Genomic DNA, 16,367 nt, shown 5'->3' with positions numbered 1-16,367 from the left:
TTACGCAGAAAGAAAGAGTGCTAGATTCAGCGTGACCACAGAAGTTCAGCAAGATCTGTTTGGTGTTCCAGAAAACGTCTCTCTAGCCCACTGTGTTGCACAAGACCTCGAGATGACTAAAGGAATCTCGTCCGTATTCAATAGAAAGTTCGGCCGCCTGGACGAGTTAAGGAATCAACAACCTAAAATTGGAAGAGTATTGCGATTGGAAGATGGTCCTCGATCTTTGCTGTATATAGTGACCAGGAAGTCTTATACGGACACGCCAAGCTACGAGAACATATGGCGTGCTCTAACTAATTTAAAGAAAATGGTCTGTAATTATGACATCAAAGATTTGGCTTTACCAAAAATTGGCCATGCAGTAGAAAATCTGGATTGGAAGATTGTGAGAAGCATGCTGGAAGTGATCTTCAGAGAAACTGGCGTACGGATTACTGTGTGTTGCATGAACCCGAAGATGTCATACCCTTCAAAGACAGTAGACTGTTACTTCTTTTCTAGGGGTGTATGCAGAGCTGGAGAATCCTGTAGATTCCGCCATCCTGGGCCATCTAGAGTTGCTGATCGGGACGCTCAGATCTTAAGAGGGGAGCAGTGTAACAAAATAATTATTGACCTACCCTCGTATACCAGCTCCCGTCTTAGCACAGGCAGAACACTATCGATGTTTCGAGATACGCCGATGCAGCGCCGATGACGTGCAAGCGGTCACATGGACATAGCTGGAGATATATAGATATTTCTGGAATATCTGTATCGCATATATAAATAGGACATATTTGTAAATAGAGTTAGTCTTAAGCTAAAGTTTGTAAAGTAAACTTGTATAAATAAAAAATAAAGTCGTATATAAATTACGAACCGCTAGTTTTATTGTAATTAGAAGTAATTACAGTAAATAACCGCTACAGTATTGATTTGGTAAAAAAACTCTATAGAGCAAAAGTTGCTTAAAATTAGTCAGTTTATCCATTTCGGGAATTATCTTGGACATATATTTTTCCACCCCCGAGATGGGATAAAACTCACCCCCAGGGCAAAAGCACACATCGGCACCATATCACTTTTTTTCTTTGACATGTTAGCTATGCGTATGCCAAATTTCATCTCAATCCAAGCGGTTCTTTAAAATTTACAGCAAAAACCGTGAAAGAATGTACTAGTAAGTATTTAAAATGGTTAACTTTTGTTATCGGTTCATTACTGACAATTAGTTGCATAGGGCCGACGCGATGTCTTGTTTACTAACCACAAGTAACTTAGTCTTTGTTCTGGAGGAGAATCAAAAAATATAAAAATATACAGGGTGTTCCATTAATTTTCCGTTTCAGTTTGTGTCACCCCGTCAATACGGGTGGCCCTGTATATTTGAAAATATTATTAAATTATGATCCTACCTATGGTCCAACTTTTACCTAAATAAATAATTATACGACACTCTCAATGACCACCATCTGGGTAAGGTCGTATATTCCTTACTGCAAAACAGACGTTTTTTCGTTGTGCTGGAGGGAAAAGTAAGTAGGTGGAGAGTCCAAAAGATCGGCCTCCCACAGGGAAGTGTTTAGCACCAATGTTTTTCAATATACATATATACAAAACGACCAACCTACGCCGACTGAAACCAAGCATTTCCTCTATGCTGACGATCTCGCAATATATGCTAAAGGAAATAGCTTTGAAGTGAAGGAGTCGAAACTACCTTAAAAACAATGACAGAGTACTATCTGCAAAATTCCCTGAGACCCAATCCCTCTAAAACACAAGTCTGCGCCTTCCACCTTCGCGCAAAGGAAACCAAGCGAAAACTTCAAATTGTGTGGAATGGTAATATACTAGAGCACACAGACCAACCTATATATCTTGGAGTAACTCTGGACCGGTCCCTTACCTACAGACACCATTGCATAAAAACGAGAGGGAAAGTAACAACTAGGAACAGCATACTCAGAAAGCTAACGGGAAGTAAATGGGGTGCATGTCCTGCTGTCTTAAGAACAACGGCACAGGCACTGTGTTTCTTAACTGCTGAATATGCGTGGCCAGTTTGGGGCAGATCTACCCACGCTAAACAAGCCAATACTGCGCTAAATGAAACATGCAGGAGAGTAACAGGGTGCATGAAACCAACACCACTCTCAAGCTTATATAAAGCAGCGGGTTTTGCAGAACCCCTTAACACGCAGAGGCGTTGAGCAACTAGGAAAAAATTAAACAGATTGCGGACGAGCGGCATGCACTATACAAAGCTCGAACACTACGAAAGGACTAAAATCCAGGAAAATCTTCCTTGGAACAGTGCAGGATGAACCGCCTGAGTATTTTCCTCTTCCTCAGGTTCAATGGACCGGCCAGTCTTTAGACTTTAAAACTTGGAAAACTATGAATAGGATAAGAACGGGGGTCGCTCCAGTGAAATCAAACATGGTAAAATGACGGAAAATAGACCAAGATGATGTGAACTGTGACTGTGGAGAAACGCAGGATATGGAACACCTTTCTAAATGCAGAAACTGTCCTTATCGGTGTACCCTCGAAGATTTGTGGCTCGCCAACGAACATGGAACCGACGTAGCCCGATACTGGGCCGAAATTTTATAAATGACATGTCCGGACACGATAAAGTAAAGTAAGTACATACCTAAATAAATTGATTAATTATTTATATGGGAAATAAGCCACAATTAAAATGAAAAAAATAATTTTATTAACGTTTCGACGCCCAAATCGGGTGCCGTTGTCAAAATACAAAATATTACTAAAATAAACAAAGGAGTTGTTGCTAAGCAAAAAAAAATTCTTCTAATAATTTATTTAATCTCACTCATCTATATTGGCAATTCAGACATATTATATACATTTTAAAGTAGAAGACTTTAAAATGATATTGCCAATATTTATGTATATATTTAAAATGTATAATATATGTCTGAATTGCCAATATAGATGAGTGAGATTAAATAAATTATTAGAAGAATTTTTTGCTTAGCAACAACTCCTTTGTTTATTTTAGTAATATTTTGTATTTTGACAACGGCACCCGATTTGGGCGTCGAAACGTTAATAAAATTATTATTTCATTTTAATTGTGGCTTATTTCCCATATAAATAATTAATCATAAAAATGCCACAAGGAAATAGCTTCAGAACAACACTAAATAAATTGTTTTCGTATATCTTAGGACAAACGGGAAATTGGACTTCCTCGCACTAATGCCGCACCCTGTATACAGTTCCAAATATTCGCTCACTGCATATCTCTTCCGTTTACTTTTAGAACTCCTCGATGAAATGTGTGTAAACACTTATACCTCCTACGTTAAATTTATTGACTTGTAGGTAAACGACCTAAGCGTTCTACTAAATTTTTCATTGAGCCGGAAGTCGGATAAATAATTAAAGAGCCTACTCAGTAACTCACCCTTTACATTGGAAAACAAGTCCAACTATCATGCAATGTGAAATTAACCTTGAACTTTCATAGTCCAAGTAATGAAGCTTAAAATAGGACAAAACCTCGCAATTTTTACAGAATGGATCGATTTGCTTGAAAATTTAAGAATAAGTAGTGGATAGTCCAAGGATCAAAATCTATATGATGCCAAAAGGCGCTTCTACCATGGGGGTGGTTTCCACCCCATCTCGGGGGTTGAAATTTTTTATTAAACTTTAATCGCAAAAGTTGGTAAAAACGTTCATTCTAAGCAAAAAATGTTCTATACATTTTTTTGATAAAATTGATAGTTTTCGATTTATTCGCTATCGAAAGTGTTAGTTTTATATCGAAAGAATCAATGTTTTTAATAAGTTTTCTGCTAATAACTCAAAAAGTTATCGTTTTATCAAAACAACTTTTCTTAACAAAGTGTACCTTTTGAAAAAATAAACAAAACCGTTTTTTTTTTAATTTCCTTTTGGACCAATAGTAATCGAGCTATACTTTATAATATGTTGGCTCTTCTTCATCAAAAGCTAAATATTGTAGTTTCAAAGTCAAAAGACGGGAAAACTATGCATTTTTCGAGGACAACTTGTTCAAACTGATTTAAAATGCTTAAAAATGTCTATCGCCAGAAATAAAAAAAGTCTCTATCTCAAAAATTAAGTGACTTATAATGAAAAGAATGTCAGTCCCCATTTTTTTCAGCGAAAAAGTGATCGCAAGCAACCCCCTAATCACCACCCTAATTAAAATTAGTCATTAATCTTATTTGGTCTTTTTTACTTATGTATTATTAATAGATTCTAGAAGTTTGACCGGCTTAGAATGATTAGTTTAAAAAAAAAATGGAGTTAAAAGCGAATAAGGAATTTTTGTAGTTTGTTAAAAAATGCCATTTTCTTCAGAATAGAAAGATTAGCATCAGAGATACGAAAAAATGTTTCGATATAAAATTGTAGGTTAATTAATTCCCAACAACTTGGTTTGAAAACAATTTTTTTACGGTAAAAATTGAGTGAATCGTAATATCAAAAACATTTATTTTTTCTATACAAAACTATTCGCTATAAAACTAACACTTTCGATAACGAATAAATTGAAAACTATTAATTTTATCAAAAAAATGTATTGAACATTTTTTGCTTAGAATGAATGTTTTTATCAACTTTTACAGTCAAAAGATAATTTCACCCCCAAGATGGGGTGGCAACCACTAGTTATACTCAAAATTTCAAGCAAATCGATCCATTCTGTAAAAATTGCTAGGTGAAAAGCTTCGCTTCCTGGCCTATCAATGAAGGTGGTATATTTTCTCACCTTTTTACGTTATTCCAGAATGTACGGGTGTCTATAAAGGTTCCATGACATCTCGTAACGCGACAGTTCGTAACCGGACAGTTGGTAACGGACAATTCGTAACAGCGACAGATCGTAACGGCGACAGTTTGTAACTATACAAATTCGTAACGGACAATTCGTAACCTCCAAATTGAATTATTCTGTTTATTGTTGTTAACGTGGAAATTAACTGTTATTACAGTTATAAATGAAATTATGTTTATCAATTTAACGAATCAGGATAAACATTTTTAAGGCATTTCATATTTCGCGTTTCAGAATATAATAAAAGTAGCTAAACCAAGTATTAAAGTATTACAAGCCATCCCTCTTATCAACTATAACCGTTGATTGAATGCCCCAAAGCTAGAAAAAAATATTACCAATCACAAGGTTTATTATAGTAACAGGTAATTATAATCTTTCCTGTACAAAATGTTTATTTAAAAAGTTTGGAATGTCTAAAGACGGTTCTCAGCTTAAAGATTTCAGGAAATATGTACTTCATTGTTCCTTTGTCTAGGGTCTAGGTATATGCAAATTTAAGGAACAATAAGAGTGATAAAATTTTAAAAATAATGTTAAAAGTTTCTATGTATTTAAATATATTTGTTTGTAAAAAAAATGAATAACCATTTTCAATTTCGTTGCAAAACGAAAATACAGCCGAACCATATTCCAGTCCAATCAGAGAGTGCTGCAAGCACCTCTACCGGTTTCGAAACTTATTAGTCTCTCATCAGGAGGCACATATGCTGCTCTCCCTGATCCAACCAAAACAAACCCCAGCATGCAGTCCCGGATTGCAACGAACGAAATGGCATAGATGCCCTAGCGGCAACTGCTAGCAAAAAGACTAAGTTTTCACTCTAATGGCATATAAAACAACATAATGCTATTCTACATCCCACCAGAATGAAAACAATGGGAACCTTCTCTGGTTACACCTCCGAGGCTTCTACAATTTGCAAGCCGTACGGATGCTGAGACTAAGGAAGATGAGGGAATTCTACAATTTACAATTCACGTCCCATCTGCTCAACGCGGTAAAGTTCCAACGAGAATGGTTCCCTTCATACTCCACACAGAGTAAATGTAAATAAAAAATGAATAACCATTTTCAATTTCGTTGCAAAACGAAAATACAGCCGAACCATATTCCAGTCCAATCAGAGAGTGCTGCAAGCACCTCTACCGGTTTCGAAACTTATTAGTCTCTCATCAGGAGGCACATATGCTGCTCTCCCTGATCCAACCAAAACAAACCCCAGCGTGCAGTCCCGGATTGCAACGAACGAAATGGCATAGATGCCCTAGCGGCAACTGCTAGCAAAAAGACTAAGTTTTCACTCTAATGGCATATAAAACAACATAATGCTATTCTACATGCCACCAGAATGAAAACAAAGGGAACCTTCTCTGGTTACACCTCCGAGGCTTCTACAATTTGCAAGCCATACGGATGCTGAGACTAAGGAAGATGAGGGAATTCTACAATTTACAATTCACGTCCCATCTGCATATGGAATATGGTTCAGCTGTATTTTCGTTTTGCAACGAAATTGAAAATGGTTATTCATTTTTGATTTACATTTACTCTGTGTGGAGTATGAAGGGAACCATTCTCGTTGGAACTTTACCGCGCTGAGCAGATGGGACGTGAATTGTAAATTGTAGAATTCCCTTATCTTCCTTAGTCTCAGCATCCGTATGACTTGCAAATTGTAGAAGCCTCGGAGGTGTAACCAGAGAAGGTTCCCATTGTTTTCATTCTGGTGGGATGTAGAATAGCATTATGTTGTTTTATATGCCATTAGAGTGAAAACTTAGTCTTTTTGCTAGCAGTTGCCGCTAGGGCATCTATGCCATTTCGTTCGTTGCAATCCGGGACTGCACGCTGGGGTTTGTTTTGGTTGGATCAGGGAGAGCAGCATATGTGCCTTCTGATGGGAGACTAATAAGTTTCGAAACCGGTAGAGGTGCTTGCAGCACTCTCTGATTGGACTGGAATATGGTTCGGCTGTATTTTCGTTTTGCAACGAAATTGAAAATGGTTATTCATTTTTTATTTACATTTACTCTGTGTGGAGTATGAAGGGAACCATTCTCGTTGGAACTTTACCGCGCTGAGCAGATGGGACGTGAATTGTAAATTGTAGAATTCCCTCATCTTCCTTAGTCTCAGCATCCGTATGGCTTGCAAATTGTAGAAGCCTCGGAGATGTAACCAGAGAAGGTTCCCATTGTTTTCATTCTGGTGGGATGTAGAATAGCATTATGTTGTTTTATATGCCATTAGAGTGAAAACTTAGTCTTTTTTTTATATTTGTTTGTGTTTAAAGACTTTTAAATATTCTAAAACACGAAATATAAAATGTGTTAAACATGTTTATCCGTACTGATTCGTTAAATTGATAAACATAATTTCAATTATAACTGTAATAACAGCTAGTTTCCACGTTAACAAAAATAAACATAATAATTCAATTTGGACGTTACGAATTGTCCGTTACGAATTTGTATACTTATGAACTGTCGCCGTTACCAAGTGTCGCCGTTACAAACTGTCGCTGTTACGAATTGTCCGTTACCAACTGTCCGGTTACGAACTGTCGCGTTACGAGGTGTCTGGTCACGGTCTATAAACTATCCTGACAAACGAAAACCGGAGATATAATTTTAAGACAATTAAACCCAATTTACGTAGTCCGAAATTGCTCTCTTAGGCTGTGGTCTCCAATTTGTAAATGCCCTAGGTTGCGTACAGAGTCACGCCGTAGGTCGCATCTGTATGCTTAATACAATAAAAAAAATATTGCGGTCTGTTATCGTACTTCGAAAATGGCATCAAACTGCTGTACGCGACTTCACAGGTGGTGGTCACCAATAAACGCCATACGCTGCCTACACTGTCACGCAGTAGGTCGCGTATGTATGCTTTATATACAATAATTAATGGATAGGGTCTCTATTTGATGTCGAACGCAGTGTCTATCTGCTATGAACGACTTCAAATGTTGAAAGCAGGGAAAGGCTGTGCGTGGTCTCCAATAATCGCTATAGACTGCGTACAACGTCACGCCGTAGGAAAATTGTTAATTTTTGTTACTTTTAATAAACTTTGAAGGACAATAACTATCTCACAACCAAAAATAGTTAAAAAAAGAATAATTCTAAAACAAATTCAAATTACGGGGTGAATTGAAATGATAACCGACTTAACCGGTGGGATCCAATAGACGCCGTAGGCTACTTACAGCGTGTATTGGAGACCATCGACTAAAACAAGTACTTAGTAAAAAAGAACAAGACGAGTTGATCAACAAGTTGAAATATCGCACTTGACTGATAACGAAAACGATCGGAATGCATGTTGTTGCCGGCGGTTGACAAACCCTGTACCCAACCTACGGCATTTATTGGGTACCACAGCTGACTCTGGACGCGATCTACGGTGGTGCATATTGATAATCATGGCCTATGTTTTGTTGAGCAAGCAAAAATAATGTCTTGGCAAATGCTTAGGGTTTCAGTCTCCTTTTCATTATCGCTTTCATTTCGGACAATAAGGTTAACAAGAGAATATAAGTTTTCAGGAATAGACTTTTTGTAGTCTCTAACATTCATTTTTTTTTAAGTTGGGCGTCGGGCTCAGTAGACATCTTGTTTATCTCACTTCGGATAGTTTGGCAGATTTTGACTAGAATGTGTTGCTCCGATGCACCGAAATTGAAACTGAGAGTGTCAGATTCGTCGTGGTTGTGCACGATTGTCTCAATTGCCTGTTCTTTCGAGAACTTCCTTAAAAATATTGTGGGCTCGTCTTGTCTAGGACACCTTACTAATTCAACACCATCCCCAAAATGGTTTTTCATTTTTTTTAATTATTGGTTTCTTGGTCATGTCGTCAATGCCACTAATTTCACGATACCTTTTGCCAATCGATTTTGTATTGTATCCTTTACCTTTCTCAAAACCCTTCTCCATTTCCTCCAAAAGTTTTCCAAATGCTTCATTTTTTGTTTTGTTAATATCAGTATTTCCAACAGATTTTTTATTTAGATTGCGTAATTCAGTTGAAACGCAAGCAGCATGATATTTTGTTTCCGAGGCAATTAAGTCGTTGTCTCCAGTTCCCGCAAAGAACACAGGGTTGCTTCGTGATATCGCTCTTACCAAACATCTTCGATGTTTTGTATTGACTAGCCGGTAACTGACAAAGCAACGTCTGGCTTGACGCTGTACGTAACCTACGGCATTTATTGGAGACCACAGCCTAAAAGAGTTAAAGCTCTTTAAAGATGGCATCTTGTAATTAGTTTTTTTAAAAACCTCCAGAACGCTTCTATTTAGAAAAACCAAAACTGGTGCGCCTATTTATCTTCCAGATATAAATCGATTCCATGAATTGCGGATTTTTAGTAATGGTCATAGGCCAAATTAAAAAAAAAACATTTGGAAAAACGAAAACTGGTATTTACTTGTCTTCCAGAGATGAATCGATTTTATCAAATGCGAATTTCGAGTAGCGGTCATAGGCGTTCGTTTTGGGTAGATCAACGGTTATTTACCGCATAACTTTTTTGTCTTGAATTTTTAAGTATTTTTAACATTTGATTATTAAATTATGAAGTATTCTAGTACTAAAGGTTACTCTTCCTTTAAGTCGGTGAAACACACCGTTAATTTAAAAAAAATTTCAATTTTTTTTTCAAATTAAAACGAAAAATTTTCAAATATTTTATATTTTTCTAGAAAACGGTGCATCCTACCGAATTAAAGCAAGAATACCTTTTAAACCCAGAATACCTTTATTTCATTTAATATTTAATAATCCAGTGTCAAAAATGTTTAAAAGTTAAAGACTAAAAAAATTTTGCGATAAAATAACCTTTGCCCTACCCAAAACGGCCGCCTATGACCGGTACTAAAAATTCGCAATTGATGAAAAGGATTTATCTCTGGAAAATAAATAGGTGCACCAGTATTCGTTTTTCTAAATAGATTCGCTCTGGATATTAAAAAAACTAATTACAAGGCGCCATCTTCAAAGAGCTCTAGAATTGAGTTAAATTGTCTTTAAATTATCTAGGAATGGTTTTCGTTTGTCAGGAGAGTTTCTGGACACCCTGTATAAGCAACTTTATTAATTAATTAAGTTAAACAGAAAATGTGAATGAAAAAGGCGAGAAGCTTTGGAGCTTTGAAGTATCTTTAAACTTGGTTAGGTTTTCTTTCGCAGATTAAGAGGGTACGCTTAACAATCTACATAAAGGATAAAGCAAGAATAATCTCTAGAAAAAGAAAATGGTTTCTGCTTTGATGTTTTGACAGGCTCAGGGCTCAGCAACAACAGTAAACCGTTATCGAATAAGAATTGAATTTAACCGTGAACGCATTTGACGCACTTTTTCATCTTCGGATTCGTCAAATTTATTTTTAAACTACATATTTTCAGAGAAAAGTTATCAGTTATGGATGTGTTTTATTAAAGAATATAAATTCAAAAAGTCCACTTTGTGATGTATAGATACGTAATTTATAATGGAAAAATACGGGGAAAACGCTATTATATTCATTGATCTTGAGAAAGCATATGATACGGTTCCTCCAGATATTCTGTGGTGGGTACTAAATTAATAAGAAAGGGGTCCCTACTGAATATGTAAAGATTGTGAGAGATATGTATGAGGGAGTAACAACTAGTGTTAGGACAGGTGTGGGAGAGACTAATAAATTTCATGTAAAAGTAGGATTGCACCAAGGCTCGGTGCTTAGTCCTTATTTATTCTCATTAGTTTTGGATCAGATACAAGCGAAACTACAGGGTAACATTCCATGGTTCTTAATGTATGTTGACGATGTGGTGTTGGTCGGAAATAGTGAAAGCGACTTAGAACAAAATCCGGAACAATAGGGACAAGCTCTTGAGGAAAAATAATTAAAACTTAGTAGGACAAAGACAGAGTATTTGGAATGTTATTTAAAGATGAAGTTACTACAAAAATAAAATGATATCTTTGGATGGTGAAATGATTGTGAAAAGTGAGAGTTTTAAATACCCAGGATCGGTATTACAGAGTAATGGGGAAATAGATGGAGGTCCATGCAATATAATTAAGGTTAGATGGATGAAATGGAAGGAAGCGACTGGTGTGTGGTGTGCCAGAAAAACTCCAATGTAGCTGAAATGAAGATCCTATAAAGCAGCCATAAGACCGGCTATGATGCACGGAAGCGAATACTAGGCAGTTAAAAAAAAAGAGGAACAACGAATGCATGTGGCGGAAATGAGAATGCTTAGATGGATATGTGGAGTACACAAAAAATAATAAAATTAGGAATGAGTATATTATTAGAGGAATTAAATAAGGTAGCACCAAGTAATGCCAAAATGACGGAGCATGGGTTAAGATGGTTTGGTGATGTTCAACGTCGAGACTTTAATCACCCAATACGAAGAATTGCTGAATTGCGAGTTCCTAAAAAAAGCAGGAGAGAAAGACCAAAGAAGACCTGGGGGAGACGCTTAGGCAGGACTTGTCGGTAAAGTGGCTTGATGTTGACACAAGATAGAAACGTACGGAGAAATGAAATTAGGGAAGCCGATGCCACATAGGGACAATGGCAAGGAGAATTATGATGATGATGTAGTAATTTCTAATGGATAAATAGGTATCTTACGAATATATACAATAATTTCATATACTGCGGATGTGCCAGAAGAAGCCGGACAGTCACCTATTTCGCGAAATCTACATCTGATAAAAAAACTGAAAAACAGGTGTTCAATATTCCTCCCACCCCTGGGGGGTGGGGATTTTATTCCTTATTCCTTATTCAAAAATAAGTAACTTTTATTCGGGACATCTGAATTATTGATAGATGACGGTATAATCGAAAAAAAATTGTAGATACTGATGCCCAATACCCAAGGAAATTTAAAAAATGTTTATTTTAAAGCAATTTATTCACCAATACATAAAAATTAAAGAAAAAACATACTTACCAAGATGTATGGGATACATGATTCCAATAGGGAACTTGCACATAAAAATATTTTTGCTTAAAATTATTAATTAATGTTTAAAAATGTTATATTCAAAATATTACATCTTAACAATGAATACTGTATTACGTACAACAATTGATAATAGTTGCGCGCCCAAAATTTCCGTTTCAAACAACTTCAAAAGCGCGAGCTGTGGTATGACGTCACCAACCACAGTGTTTTCGTTCGCCCGTTCGGTGAGCTATTGCATTGAATGCATTTTGCCATTGCTAGTTGTGCGTGACGAATAACTGTCTTGTTTGCTCGGTGTTTATATTATTGTATTTAGTGTATAATATACTTTATCCAAATGGAAAACAAATCTGCGCAATATAAGAACTATATAGTGCTGGAATGTCAAAGCACAACTGTCAGAAAGTTAGAACATCCAACAAATATTTTTTTACTCTACCAGTAGAACCAAAAACCGTCGATTGAAATGGCTAAGCTAAAGGCATGCAGGCGAGATAAAAAGGATATTTCACAAAGTAGCAAAGGTCTTTATGTCTGTGTCTGTGAGCATCATTTCGATGTGAGTATTTATCTAATTAGGTACCTAATACTAATAAGGCATTTTCTATTTGAAGAAAAAATATTAGGTAGGTAGTTGTCGTTTCATGAAATGTGCCTACTTAAACTTGTTTATTTGTTGCAGTTGGAACAAGACATGAATAACTATAATAAAAATTCAAGATTATGGGTGGTCCCAAAATTATTAAGTCAGGTGTTGTTCCGCACATATTTTATTGTTAACCAGACAGAAGTCGAACTTTTTCTGAGCCCATGAGGGAAGCAGCCCTTAAAAGGGTTAAACGTCAGCTTCTTGAAGATGCCGCTTCCACATCTAACTCTGTTCTAGAGGACAATGATGATAAGAGACAGTTTGATCCTAGTTTCACAAACTTAGTTCAACCAGGACCTGAATTAAACCAACCAGCTTTACAGCAAAAACTGAATAATGCATAAACACAGACTCATATCAAAATCAGAAGTAAAGGTATTCAGTGTAAATTTCAAAGGAGTGTTACAGTCGGGTTGTCGCCATTGAAAATACATAATAATTATGCATGAACTTCACCTATAAAAGACTTGCAACCATTACATATTTGAAGATACAAAAAGTAAATCAGGACGTTCTGTATTTGAAGATAATAGTGAATATAATGGTAGTGATGACTATTGGTAAAATGAAAGTGATTCTTCTTGTGATGAGGATGCGAAGAAAGAAGAGGAAGCAAAACAATTTAAAATGTCTCTGAAGTGTACAGTGATTAAGTTACAATACAGACCTAGATTGTATACGTTTCAATTAATAGAAATATATTTTAAAAAACAAACAATTTCACTCTAAAAAACAGGACACACATTTATGTCTCTTGGAAATGATTTCGTCATAAACGAAAGCAATGCTTCGAGAATATTTGCAAAATCTGTTACATTAATTAGTAAATATTTAATATCTTGTATTTTTAATCCCCAATTGGTCCAGTTAAATTAAACTTACCCTTAGCATTTCAATTAAAGACAATTAAAATGTACTATACAATCCCCAGAATAGCCTAATCGCTTTCTTTTGAAAAACCCTCGTGAGTAAGGCCGCATATGAAATGCCTCCCGAAAAAGGGTTTCTTACCTGTCGCTAAAATGGTCACATACGAATTGCCTCCCAAGCTTTAAATAAATTACATGCTTCTAATCTTTATGTGAAGGTGAGACGTTGCCACATCTTCGTCCCTTTGTAAGTTTTTGGCAAAATTGGTATTTTGTTATTTAATTTATTTTAGTTTCAACCTTTATATATTAAACATTATTGACACTAGGCGGTATTTATAAATTTCTACTAACTTATACATATGCAATTAGTTTTATAACCATTATAATATATTTTATAATAACCATTATTTTTGGTTAGTAATAATGTAACAAAAAATACAAAAACATAATAAGTATTTTATAGATTTATTAAAAATAACATCACAAAAAACTTATTTGGAAAATATTACAAAATGTGTATAATAATAAGTATTTTATAGATTTATTAAAAATAACATCACAAAAAACTTATTTGGAAAATATTACAAAATGTGTATAGAAATATAAAATTACAAAATATTTTTCCTAAATTTATATGATACTACTTTGACAAATTCTAATCTATTTATTTTACATTCTCTTAATTCTAAAATTTTTTCACTTAGAAAACGTTTCACTTATTTTTGCTGTACTTTCCGCCACAATTTTTTTTTTTTTTTTTGTCGAAACACAATTCTTTTTAATGTAGGTATTTATTTGAAATTGTAAAATTATATCAATAAAATTATTAATGTTAGGATGAGGGCAGTAGAAAGAAGAATCATACTTGGAAAGGAAACTTTCGCATGGGTTTGTGGTTCTTTGTAAGGATGAAGAGTGTTCAGCCCAAACTTCATCCCTTTTTCACATTCCTGTGTTTTCACAAATGCTTTGCAGGTTTTTTTAGTACATGTCCACCGTTTTACTGTATCTTTGGCCAACATTTTTTGAAAACCGAATGTAAAACCATCAATTGATAGTAAAGTTTTGCCCTTTAGCTAACTCTTATCGTTGATTCTATTATTTCGGATGTTATGACAAACACAATTTGATCTTGAAATCGACGAACTGACAAGCTTGAAATAGACAAACTGACTGATGCTGGAACTAATAAACTTTCAAGAATTTATACAACATTTATGCCTGGTTGCACCAACAACTCTTAAGCTCCAGCTTAGCCCAGCTCTGCTTCTAGATAGGGCCGCTTTAAGTCTAACTTTTTGCACCATAATTTTCGATTTTTATCGATCCAATCTACGTGGGAATCCATTGTGACAAGCTGAAAATTAATCTCAGACTCAATGGTGTAACGCTTATATTTCGTAAGCTGAGCTTAAATCACCTCTTAAGCTTAAGATTTGTTGGTGCAACCAAGCATTAACCCATTAGCACAATTTACAAAAGAGAATATAAACAAACAAAAAGATTAAGGTAAAAGTACCTATTCATGGAATCGTGAAGAGGAGATTAGAATCGGAATTGGAATTACCCAGAGAATATAAATAAACAAAACGATTAAGGTAAAAGTACCTATTTATGGAATTATAATATGGACTTATAAAAAATATGGAAGAGATTAGAATCGGAATTGGAATTTCCCAGAAAAGCTGGTTATTAGATTGTCGGGTAACAACTTTCTTTTCTAAAAAGAAATATGTCGTACTGTGAAATATTTAAGTGAAACAAATTTGATGTACACTGCATTAAGAATTAGAAAAATCAAAATAGATAGATATGTACTACCTATTTAAGTTATGATTTGGCAACATTGTGTCATTATATAGAGATTAAATAGATAAAATATCAGCGTAAATGATTAACGAAACGGAGAAATTTCGATTGTACCTGGGAGGCATTTCATGTATGAAAATATTTACCTGAAAAAGTGGGAGGCATTTCGATAACGCCGGTGAGTAATAGTATCTACTTATGCGTTAAGCACTTTAGAAGGTACCAATTTCTAAAGATTTATAAATTTCACTTTGAAACTAAATAAACTGATTGTAAAACTATGCAAGAATACAAATAATATCTGGTAATTTCCAATTAAACACGATTAAAATGTTATATACAATTCCCGTAATACTCTAATCGCGTTTAACCGGGCTCGACTCCTAGCCCGGTTGTGGTCCGTGACGTCAGACCAATAGAAGGACGTTCAAGCGCCTTCTAAGAAATTTGAATTTTATAGCATTTTCAAAGCCTCGTTAAAAATATTTGTTTTTTTTTACATGCAAACGTTTCAAGATCATGTTACCTTATGTTTTTTAATATTATTTTAATATTTAAAAATTTATGCAAGTTCGCTATTGAGAGAGCACGTTTTGGAGTCCAACGTGCAAAAGTTAGAATGCCGCCAATTAGATTGGAGAGTTGTCCGAAATATGGTGGAAGAAATTTTTAAAGCCACCGAGGTCCAGGTATTAGTCTGTAGAAATCCGCATAGTTACTGGTGCGGAGTGAAGACCGTCTCTTGCCACTTTTATACAACTGGAAGTTGTAAAAGAGGGTCCAGTTGCAGATACCAGCATCCAGTTTGAGTCCCGCCAAGGTTCCATGAGGAACCATCTCTTAAGGAGGGGGCATTGTAACGATATTTTAAGAACCTCGTCGTCAAATATTCAGGCTATTTATTATAATTCTAATGTTGTAAACACGACCCTTTTTTATATTAGACGCTTCGAAGGTGATTTATTTTGTTTACTTTTGTTTGATTTATTGCTTTTATGTACTAGAAAATTCTTTTTTAAAGTTGTAAATGTTCTTTTCAAAGGGGGACTTGAATATTCTTTTTGTTCTAGACTAATTATTGTAAATAGCTATATAGAGGGATTTTCAATGTTTGAGTGCACTCTAAAATAAAAACGGTCTCGCGTATGTATTTTGATTTTTAACATGTAAATAATTGTAATTGGTTGTATTTAATAAATTAGTTATTATGTGTTAGTTAAAGTAAATGTA

At 35.1% G+C, this 16,367-nt stretch overlaps 1 protein-coding gene across 1 annotated transcript in view; it reads right to left on the bottom strand.

Moving 5' to 3' along the window:
• Positions 1 to 16,367, bottom strand: part of LOC114332919 (tyrosine-protein kinase Src64B) — a 699,550-nt gene that overhangs the window by 237,501 nt on the left and 445,682 nt on the right. The gene's annotated exons all lie outside the window — the stretch shown is intronic.

This window comes from Diabrotica virgifera, chromosome 6 (assembly GCF_917563875.1).
Source record: "Diabrotica virgifera virgifera chromosome 6, PGI_DIABVI_V3a".
In the NCBI taxonomy this organism is placed as follows: Eukaryota; Metazoa; Arthropoda; class Insecta; order Coleoptera; family Chrysomelidae; genus Diabrotica; species Diabrotica virgifera.
Note: the sequence above shows the minus strand (reverse complement) of the source record. Positions and strands in the feature narration are given on the sequence as shown.